Below are 9,869 nucleotides of genomic sequence, written 5' to 3'. Positions count from 1 at the left end.
TTCCAAGTCTGAAATGTTAGTGATAGCAAAAAAAAAAAAAAAAAAAAAAAAATTAAAGTAATAATAATGTTATTGAAGTAATACAAAATAATAATAACATCAGTAATAGCAAGACTTTGTTGTGTGCTTTTTTTTTTTTTTTAAAGGTTTATTTATTTTAGGGCGCTTGGGTGGCTCAGTGGCTTAAATGACCTTGTCGGGCTCAGGTCATGATCCCAGAGTCCTGGGATCAAGTCCCACATCGGGCTTCCTGCTCCTCAGGGAGACTGCTTCTCCCTCTGCCTCTGCCTCACACTCTCTCTGTCTCTTAAGAATAAACAAATCAATTCTTTAAAAAATAAAAAATAGAGATTTATTACTTATTTTAGAGAGACAGAGAGAGAGAGAGAGCATGCAAGCGAGCAGGGAGAGGAGGCAGAGGGAGGGACTCCTCAAACAGATTCCCCACTGACTGTGGATTCCCTTCACCGTCACCAGGCTCAATCTCACAACCCAGGAGATCATGACCTGTGCCAAAACCAACAGTCAGATGCTCAACCGACTGCGCCACCCAGGTGCCCCTGTTGTGTGTATTTTTGCCAAACACCATGCTGATGTTACACTTTTAAAAAATATATACATTCAACAAGAAGTTGTGGATAGCTTGTTCTTAACTTCGAGGTGGTTACTCCTGAGCGTTTTACTTGTGGTGACTTATCTGATCTTCACGACCCGTCTTGTCGTGGGTGCTGCTGTGATCATTTCCATGTCCAGGAAGAGGAAGCTGAAGCAGAGACGAGGTCACAGTTTGTAAATGCAGTCTCCAGGGCACCTCGGAGTTGTCAGTCACCTGCCCGTGGTCACGCTAATAAGTGGCCAAGCTGGGCTTCAAAGCTCCATCTGCTTGACTCTGCAGACTGACTTCTTGGAAGGAAAAATGAATGATGTGTATCCACTGCAAGTCAGTGTTCTCGGCATACTGCCGATATGGCGACTGTGTCTCCTTGTCTCTTTAGCCCTTTCTTTTGCCTTTCTTCTGGACAACCAGTGTGAACCCTAGACAAGCAGTTTGGGAGGTGTCTTTGTTCATTCAGGCTGCTGTAACAAAATATTATAAGCTGGGTGTCTTAACATTTATTTCTCAGAGTTCTAGAAGCTAGACTTCCAAGATCAGTGTGCCAACATGGCCGTGTTCTTGGTGAGAGCCTATTTCCTGGTTTCCAGACTGCCACCTTCTTCCTATATCCTGAGATGGTGGAGAGAGAAATCGTCTCTCTCAGGTTTTTCCTTAAAAGGGCATTAACCCGTTCATGACGGCTCTACCCTCATGACCTAATCACTTCCCAAGGCCCCACCTACAAATATCATCATACTGGGGATTAGGGTTTCAGTGTATGAATTTTGAGGGAACACATTCAGTCCATGGCCAGGGGTGGGGGGCAGATCGTGGGAAGACAGAATGAACACAGGAATTGGAATTTAAATGACTTGGCTCCCTAAAGGAGCCGAGGAATGTCAATGGCATGGGCAGAGGAAGGGAGGGGTCTGACAGCAAGCCCCATTCACTTTCCAGGGTGAAGCAGCCAGTGGGGAAAATTCAAAGCCAGCCCCCTTTCCCCATGCAGAACTGGCGAGAAAGGAATAGAGATGTCTGGAGCAGTCCTCCTTCCCCCAAAACGGTGGCAAGTGTCCATTTGTCAGCAATCATCGAGAAAAAGCCAGCAAGAGGGCTGCCATGAGCCCAGGAACAGATAGAAACAGCTCTGAGAGCCCCACAGTGCTTTGGCCCTGAACTTGAGGCTGTGGACTCCCCCAGAATTCCATCTCTCAAAGGGTCTATAAAATCAGTGGCTTGGGGAGCCCCTGAATATGGTTATGGCTGCTGAGGAGAAGCTGTGGCATGGAGAAACTGCCTAGTGCTTGTCTGTGTCTCCAAGCAGCTCCCAAACTCTGCATTATGTTGTTCTCTGGGTGCCTAGTACAGTGCCAGTTGGTGATGGTGTTTAGCAATGTTTGTTGAGTGAATGAATGAACGAATTTTGTTTGGAATATGAGACACGGAGTTTATGCTCTGGCTCTGCGAGTTATTTCAACCCCCTAGCTGAGAACTGGATATCTTATTTTAAAACATACTTAATACGAAAGCAATAATGCTATCCTAGAGACTGTTCATTTATTTTAGCTGTTTCTTATGATAAACCAAAGGTAAAATAAAGTTCTTGGGGTCATGGGTAAATACATTCAAGAAGAAACCACCACAAGAGAGGGAAATTTAGGCTAACAGGTTCCTAAGGAGTTTCTCAAGAAGGAGAAACTTACTCAGTAGACCTTGGACATTCACAGGGAATGGATCCCGACATCTTCGCCAATTCCTAATGCTGGCGCTTTCCAGAATAGTAAACTTATCTGGACCTGGGATTTTCCTGGGCATAGCCTCCCTCTAAATCTACCGCCTCTTCAACTCTCACACCTGATTGTCCACCTTCTAGTTGTTTTGCTAGAAAATTCCTGCTGCAGGCACCCCAGGAGCGAGGTGTCTCCCTCCTTCACACTAGTGTCATTGCCCTCTGCACTATTCACGTACGGTCCTCAGCAAAGCTCCAGAATATTGAGCACCCGCCATTCCTCGGAGTTGCTCCTAAGTAGCTGAAATGGCTGTTAACTGAGGGAATGCAGGGGACGTGCTCTGCTGGAGTCCCCGCTAATGACAGTACAAGTCCAACACATGCCATGGGAGCGGATCCGGCAGGGCACCGAAACCTATAGAGCTCCTGCTCTCAATATTTGCATTTGTAGAAAAGACAGACCAGTTCCAGAGTTGGCTATGAATTATGAGTGATTTCAAAGGTTCTCTGGTCCCCAGATTCTTCTATCCCCAGCTTCCCTAACACACCAACCACCATAACCACTCGGCAGTCTTCCAGAGTGGCGTGCATTAACTGAGTTAGGATGTTCTGTGCCTCCCCCTGAACCCTGATCCCCGCAGAGGCTCCCACTCCCTCACTTCCACTCTCCACCCCCTTTGCCAATCTGGAAGAGCATTAAGGAGGCTCCCGCCTCAGCCTCCAGCGTTTGCACGTGTTGTCCCTCAGCTATAATGATACCCCATGTCCTCATGGCACACTTGAAGACCACAGCCCCAAGAGACCTTCTCGAAGTCTCTTCCTGTATCCCTAAAAGGCCACCCTATCAACTAGAGGCTTGTCACCCTCTAGCCCCTTAACTCTGTTTGTTTTTTCCCTTATAGCACTTAGGACTACTTGATGTGTTACTGTATATCACTTATTTATTTATTTATTTTTAAGATTTTATTTACTTATTTGTCAGAGAGAGAGAGAGAGAGAGAGAGAGCAAGCCCGAGTGGGGGAAGAAGCAGTCTCCCGCTGAGCAGGGAGACTGACACAGGACTCGATCCCAGGACCCTGAGATCATGACCTGAGCCAAAGGCAGCTGCCTAACCCACTGAGCCATCCAGGCATCCCTGTATCTCAGCTTTTATAATGAGAATCTAAGCTCCAGGAGAGTTGAAAGTTTGCCTTTTCCACTGTTGCGTACCCGATCCCAAGAACAGTGCCGGGTGCCTAGTGAGTGCCCAGTAACAGGCAGACTGAATGAATGAATGAATGAATGGTCCCTGAAAGGGCTCTTCACACAAGATGTGGATCTTTGGAGAAGAGGGTCTGAGAGATGGGACGGAGAAAAGATGCTCTCTGAGGTCTAGAGGCTTGGAAGTAAAGCTGGTCTGAGTAGAAGACCCTGAACATCAGGGCAGAAGGACCCTGGAGGCCAGCAAACCAGGGGTGCTGAAAGAAAATGCAGAAACCCAACAACACAAATGTTGGGTCTGTGTAGGGTCGCCCCTCCAACAACACACCCTTCCCCCACAGTGCTCAGCTCTGCTCCTCCCCAGTCCTCCCTCGAATCACCCTATAGATCCCGCCACTTACTGAGGGTTACAGCAAGAAGGGTGTCACTCTCACCCCGCAGTGAGGGACACTGAGGGACAAGGGCATGTGAGGAATTTCAGGGTCAGAGGCTGGTGTGCAGCACCGGAGGGCCACGGCCCTGGAGCGAGGGGCTGTTCCTCACCCCGGTTCTGTCCAACTCCGATCTGTTTCCTTTCTGCTTATCTCTGTGGCCAATTCCTTGCAACGGTTTGTGGTTTCCTACTTCAAGGGATGACAGGTAACCCAAACACTGTGGGGGTGGAAGGGGGTGGGGAAGCAACTTCAAATCCATACAGAGCCACAATCCAGGGAAATAAATATTGTGCTGCAGGTCTTTCTGAATCTCTGGAAAGGACCCCATTTACACGCGGAGACTGAAACAGGGTCCTGGTTAATCCTACCGAAGAATGCAGAGTCCAGACAGACAAACCGATAACCGAAACATTCTAATAAATCTTACAGGAGTCCCAAGACCCAAACACCAACCCTGCAAGTCCGGTTTCTTCTGTCCGTCTCACAAGTTTGGGCTTGTGAGTAATAATGACCCCAGCTAATATTTCTTTAGCACGATTTTGTTTGCACTGGTCTGAGCCGGCTGTGGGCGGTCTTCAGAGCAGGTGCAATGTGGTAACAGTTGCCCTTGCCTGCGAAGGGGAGTGGGGAGCCAGAGGAAGGAGCGACTTACAGACAGATTACTTAACACAACGGCGTAGGAGTCCAAATCCACGTTGGGTCTTCTGGTTCTTCAGCCTGGATGAAATCTTGACCTTGCCTTGGTAACATTACAACAAGGTCAAATAAGTGAAATTCGCAAACAAGCAAATGTGACCTCTTGTACAAACATGTGGTAGATCATGAGGGGAAGAAAAAAATAAGTATTGTACCAGGGAGAGGAATGGGTGGAGGGCAGTTGGGCATTTTCTTACAAAACTAAGTATACTTTTACCTGTGATACAGCAACTGCAATCCTTGGTATATACCCCAATGAGCCAAAACTGTCTGTCTACAAACTTGCATGTGAATCTTTAGAGTAGTTTTACTCATAATTGCCAAAGCTTAGAAGATGTCCTTTAGCAGGTGAGTGGGTAAATAAACAATGGTATATTCGTACAATGGGATATTATTTGGCACTAAAAAGAAAGGAGCTGTAAAGCCACAAGACACGGAGGTAACTTAAATGTGTATGACCATGGGAAAGAAGCCAATCTGAAAAGGCTACATAATGTAGGATTTCAACTAGATGACATTCTGGAAAGGGCAAAACCATGAGGTCAGTAGAGAGACGAGTGGTTCCCAGGGCGTTGGCAAGAGGAAGGGAGAAACCCAGGCAGAGCACAGAGGATTTTTCGGCAGTGAAATTACTCTATTATAAGGGTAGACACATGTTATCACACATTTGCCAACCCCACAAAATGAACACTTCCAAGAGTGAGCCTTAACATGACTACAGACTTTGGGAGAAAATGATACATTAGTGCAGAGTCATCAATTCTTTTTTTCTAAGATTTTATTTATTCATTTGAGAGAGAGAGAGAGAGAGAGAGTACAGAGGGAGAGAGGGAGAAGCAGACTCCCCAAAGAGCAGAGAGCCTGCCTCAGGGCTTGATCCCAGGACCCTGAGATCATGACCGAAGCCAAAGGCAGATGCTTAACCAACTGAGCCACCAGGCACCCCCCAGCTTCATCCATTCTACCAACTGTGCCCCATGGGTGTGGAGGCTGATGGAGGAGGCTGGGAAGGGGTTATGTGGGAGTTTCTGTACTTTCTGCTTCATTTTGCTGTGAACTATTCTAAAAATAAATAAAGAAGGAAGGAAGGAAGGAAGGAAGGAAGGAAGTTCCCTTAATTAAAGAAAGGAATAAAGAGAAAAGTCATGGGCAAGCCTGTGGGGATGCTGATGAGAGCGGCAGTAGAACGGAGCAGCTCAGAACGAGAGCATTGGAGAGCACATCCTTGGCCTTGTGCTTGCCCTAGGGGCGGTGAGGGTGTGTGATACCCAGCCAAATGCCCTGAGCACCTCCCACGTTCCCATGGCAAGGCCATCCCGAAGCTTTGCATACACTCTTGCCCTGTAATGTTGGCACGTCGGTGAGTGCAGATCGTCAACTAGTAGGTGGCAAAGCACAGGTCCAGACGACATTCTTTGATTTTGAGTCGGGTTCTGCCCTATCAGTCACTGCTGGCAAGGGAAAAGCCGTGACTGGGGAAATACGTCATGCTTCAGAATCAGCTTTGCACATCTGGAGCCAGAGTGGGTATATCGATGAACTGAGTTTGTGGATGGAGGGAAAATAAAGAGCCACCTCAATGGCACGTTGAGCCGTTGAGCCACCAAAAGAAGAATCAGAAGCTATAGGGAAAGAGGTAAGGAGGAGGAATGAATAGAGACTCATGACTACTCTCCAGCATGACAGCCTTCCCAGAATTTCCCAGACCAAGGGCAGAAGGCCATTTGTAATGGACAAGCAGAGTCCCAAGGTTCCCGGGAGTCACCCTGGGGAGTCGCTGTCTGTGAGGTGGTGAGGAAGGCGAGCCTCTGCAGGTCTGGAATCAGGTCACAGCGACGCCATGTGGAGTGGCCCAGGCAACATGGCTCACTTGTCACAACCAGCCTGAATGGGCCTCAGGTGCTGGGTTTCCTGGTGGGAGGGCTGAGGGGACCAGCAGGTGCACAAATACAAAAGGGCAAGGGAGGCGAGCAGGGGGAGCCGGAGTAGAAAGTGTTATGCTCTCCAGGACTAGGGTCTCACTACAGTAACTTTAATTCACCAGCAGCCAGCCAAGGATCCAGTCCAGCAGCTCTGATTCCCTTCTTGGTGTCCTCACTGTAGCAACTTATATCTTTAAAAGTGTCTCACATGACGCACGATGTCCTGTGTAATTCCAATCACTATGGAGTTTTCTCCACCCACAGGGCTGACTACCTTCCCTGGCCAACGGCAAGTCTCAGGACCCCAAAGATGTGTTACCCACTGTCCTGGGGCCCATCTTACACCAGAAGCCCAAAGAGGAGGCAGGCAGAGCTGACACAGCGCCCCCCCCCCCCCACTGGCCACTTACAGATATCAGAGCCTCAGTCCACAGTTCTGGTTGTATGTCTAGAGAAACAAGTCCCACTCTGAATGTCCTCGCCAGCATTTGATGAGGAAAAGCACAGAGCCTTTGCTGTAGCTAAGTTTCCCAGACCCCTCTAGACCCAGGCAGGCTTCCCCAAGTCTCCTTTCTTGTCTACCATGCATCCCACAGACTAGGACCCATCTCCTCACCTCTTTGTGGCCACACCATCTCCTTCTTCTGTCTCCAAGCCTGGCTGGAGAAAGAGAAAATCTACCTCCCTATTTACTTGCTGCTCCAGGAAAACTAAGACTTCATTCCTTACAGCTGCAGGAGAGCAGAAAGGAGACAACAGACACACACACACACACACACTCACACACTTTCAGTGCCTTACAAAGCTCTGGTCTTAATGTCATTCGTCTGACTTTAAGCTCCCTTCCCAGATGGTAATTATAGGTGTCCTTTGGACTTTCTCTTCTATTTTTATTCTAAGAGTGCTCACCTAAAATCTTTCTTATTCTGACCCAGACTTTTCCAAAGGTGATGTAGAACCCATATTCCCAGGTGGTCCCTACAGAGGCAGTCACAACCAAATGTTAACTACTGTTAGTTGATTACATGGTAGTATACAGCAGTCACTGTTAAAAGATAGCTTAAAGCATTAGCTAGTAAGATGCTCACGGCAGTCTGTGAAGTGGGATACTTCACTTCACAGACAGCAGTCTGACGCTCTGAGAGGGGGAATTAACTTGCTCAAGTTCCCATAACTTCTAGGCAGTGACAGAGCTAGGATTTGAACCCGGTTGATGCCAAACCTAATCTTTCTGACCACAAGCTTCGAGGTGCAAAGGAGATCAGGAACTTACGCTACTAGTTGCCAGGGATCCAGAATTCCGCAGCGTCCAGGAGCGTTTTTGGAGAGCTCCGTCAGAAACATAATAGCGTTTTGCAAACTCCGCTTTGGCCCTGAGCTGGAATAATGGTTAACAGCGTTAAGTGGTGGCACCAATTGGGCAACCAGGAAGGACTGGGAGGGACGGGAGGAAGCAAGGTCCAGGGGCCGTTCAAGAACTCTGAGCTGCGGAAGCCTTAGCTTAAGGACAGATTGCAGGGCTCAGGCCCCGAGCGTTGTCTTGGGGCGGGACTAGCCTCCGGGTCCGGAGTTGTGCGCACTGTGCCCACCGAGGCGCTTCTTGGCCGCGGGCCCGGGCAGCCGACTCCCGAGCCTCCTGTTCCCGAGGGCGGTGACAACGACCCTGCCTCCTAGCCGGGCAGGTGGGTGGAGATTCGGGGCCTACCTCCCTCCAGGCGCTCAGCTCCGGGCTGGGCTGCTGCACTGCCGCTCCAACAGGTCCTGAACGGTTCCCGGCTTTCAGAGTCTTGATCATATAAAGAGTCGTTGGATTTTAATGCCATAATTTGGTCGTTTGTATCAGCGTTTCTTCAAATATTTTCGCTCCAAATCTTCATAATCCTATGCCTGGATCTGATACTTGGGCTTTCCCCCCCGCCAGCGGGCGGTGCTTCCCCGCAGCCCGGCCCCCTCTTTCGGTGTATCTAGTGAACAGACTCCCCGCCCCCTCGCCCCCTGCTGGACAGGAGTGGCTATTGCAGCGGTATCCGGCGTTCTGGTTTCCCATTTCTCAGCCAGACGGGTTCTGTGCCTGTGTTTGGATTCCGTGTTCCATGTAAGCAACGCACTTTTGAAATATGTAAATATTTTTCACGACTGGACGGACCGTCCTTATTGTACAGCTTAGATTCTAGGTGCCATGTTCCTGAGATGCTATAGTTTCAAATGAATAAGCATCAAAGTCCTAAATCCTAAGGTCTATTCTGGATAGAGCTGAGGTGGCTGGAGGTCCTCATGAAACCCAGAATCGTATAAACGTTAAGTATTGGTTGCTACAGTGGTAAAGGCTCTCACAGATGTCAGGAGCCACCACCACCCATTCTAACTTGAACTCTTCAAGCAACTAAAATTATAAGAATACCCCCAGCCTGCCAATTCGTTCAGGAACTAAATCCTATTTTCAGCAGTTTCTTGCACAAAGGAAATGGGATAGTTTTTGACTGGTATTTCAATAAAAAAATATTGTTGAAGATAGTCATAATTGAAAGAAAAGTTTTATTCAATCAGCTCCAATATAATTCTGTTGTCAGCAGACCTGTCAGTCTCCAAAAGGTTCTTTTTCACTGCTAGTATACCTCAGTTTGTTACCATCTCACAAAACAAAAACAAAAACAAAAACAAAAACAACTATTTGGGGTAAAAATATTTCTTTCAAGCCTGAAGACGAAAAGGTACAAAAACGTACATGCCTTAATAGTGCGAAGATTTGATTTAAAAAATTTTTTAAAATGTTCTTAATCACCTAAAGAAAAAGTAAAGATTTAAAAATTTTAAACTCTATATCAAATGTAAATAGTTCCTGCCTTAACCTCTTTTACATGCTTGTTTGTTTTAAAGAACAAGGATGGAGGAATAAACAGGCAATTGTCCAACAATATGAAATCCTGATTTCCCACAAACATTTTCCAAGATCCAGAAATATGCTTTCCTGTTTGACTGCGACCTCAAAATGAAGCAGGATGAATTGACTATGTATTCTACCAAAAACTGAATTCACTGAGCACTCTTCTCATCCAATCCCTCGATATCCTTCAAAATCTTCATGTCAAACTCTGGTCTACTGCTTCAGTTTCCCATAAAATAAAGATTGCCTGATAAAATCTGTCTTTAAGACTTTTTTTTAAAAGATTGTATTTATTTATTTATTTTATTTGAGAGATAGATGGGGGTGGAATAAGCAGAGGGAGAGACAGAGAAAGAGAATAAGTAGGCTCCACGCCCAACACAAAGCTCCAGATGGGGCTTGTTCTCA

At 47.2% G+C, this 9,869-nt stretch overlaps 1 long non-coding RNA gene across 1 annotated transcript; it reads right to left on the bottom strand.

The window, feature by feature from the left end:
- Window positions 1-5,425: 5,425 nt before the first annotated feature.
- Window positions 5,426-8,493, bottom strand: LOC308351692. The gene is made up of 3 exons (XR_013967598.1): window positions 8,283-8,493; window positions 7,851-7,955; window positions 5,426-6,277 (listed from the first exon to the last, which is right to left on the bottom strand). It is a non-coding gene; the product is annotated as an uncharacterized lncRNA (long non-coding RNA).
- Window positions 8,494-9,869: the final 1,376 nt, after the last annotated feature.

Source organism: Martes martes (genome assembly GCF_963455335.1).
Source record: "Martes martes genome assembly, chromosome: 10".
Lineage (NCBI taxonomy): Eukaryota > Metazoa > Chordata > Mammalia > Carnivora > Mustelidae > Martes > Martes martes.
Note: the sequence above shows the minus strand (reverse complement) of the source record. Positions and strands in the feature narration are given on the sequence as shown.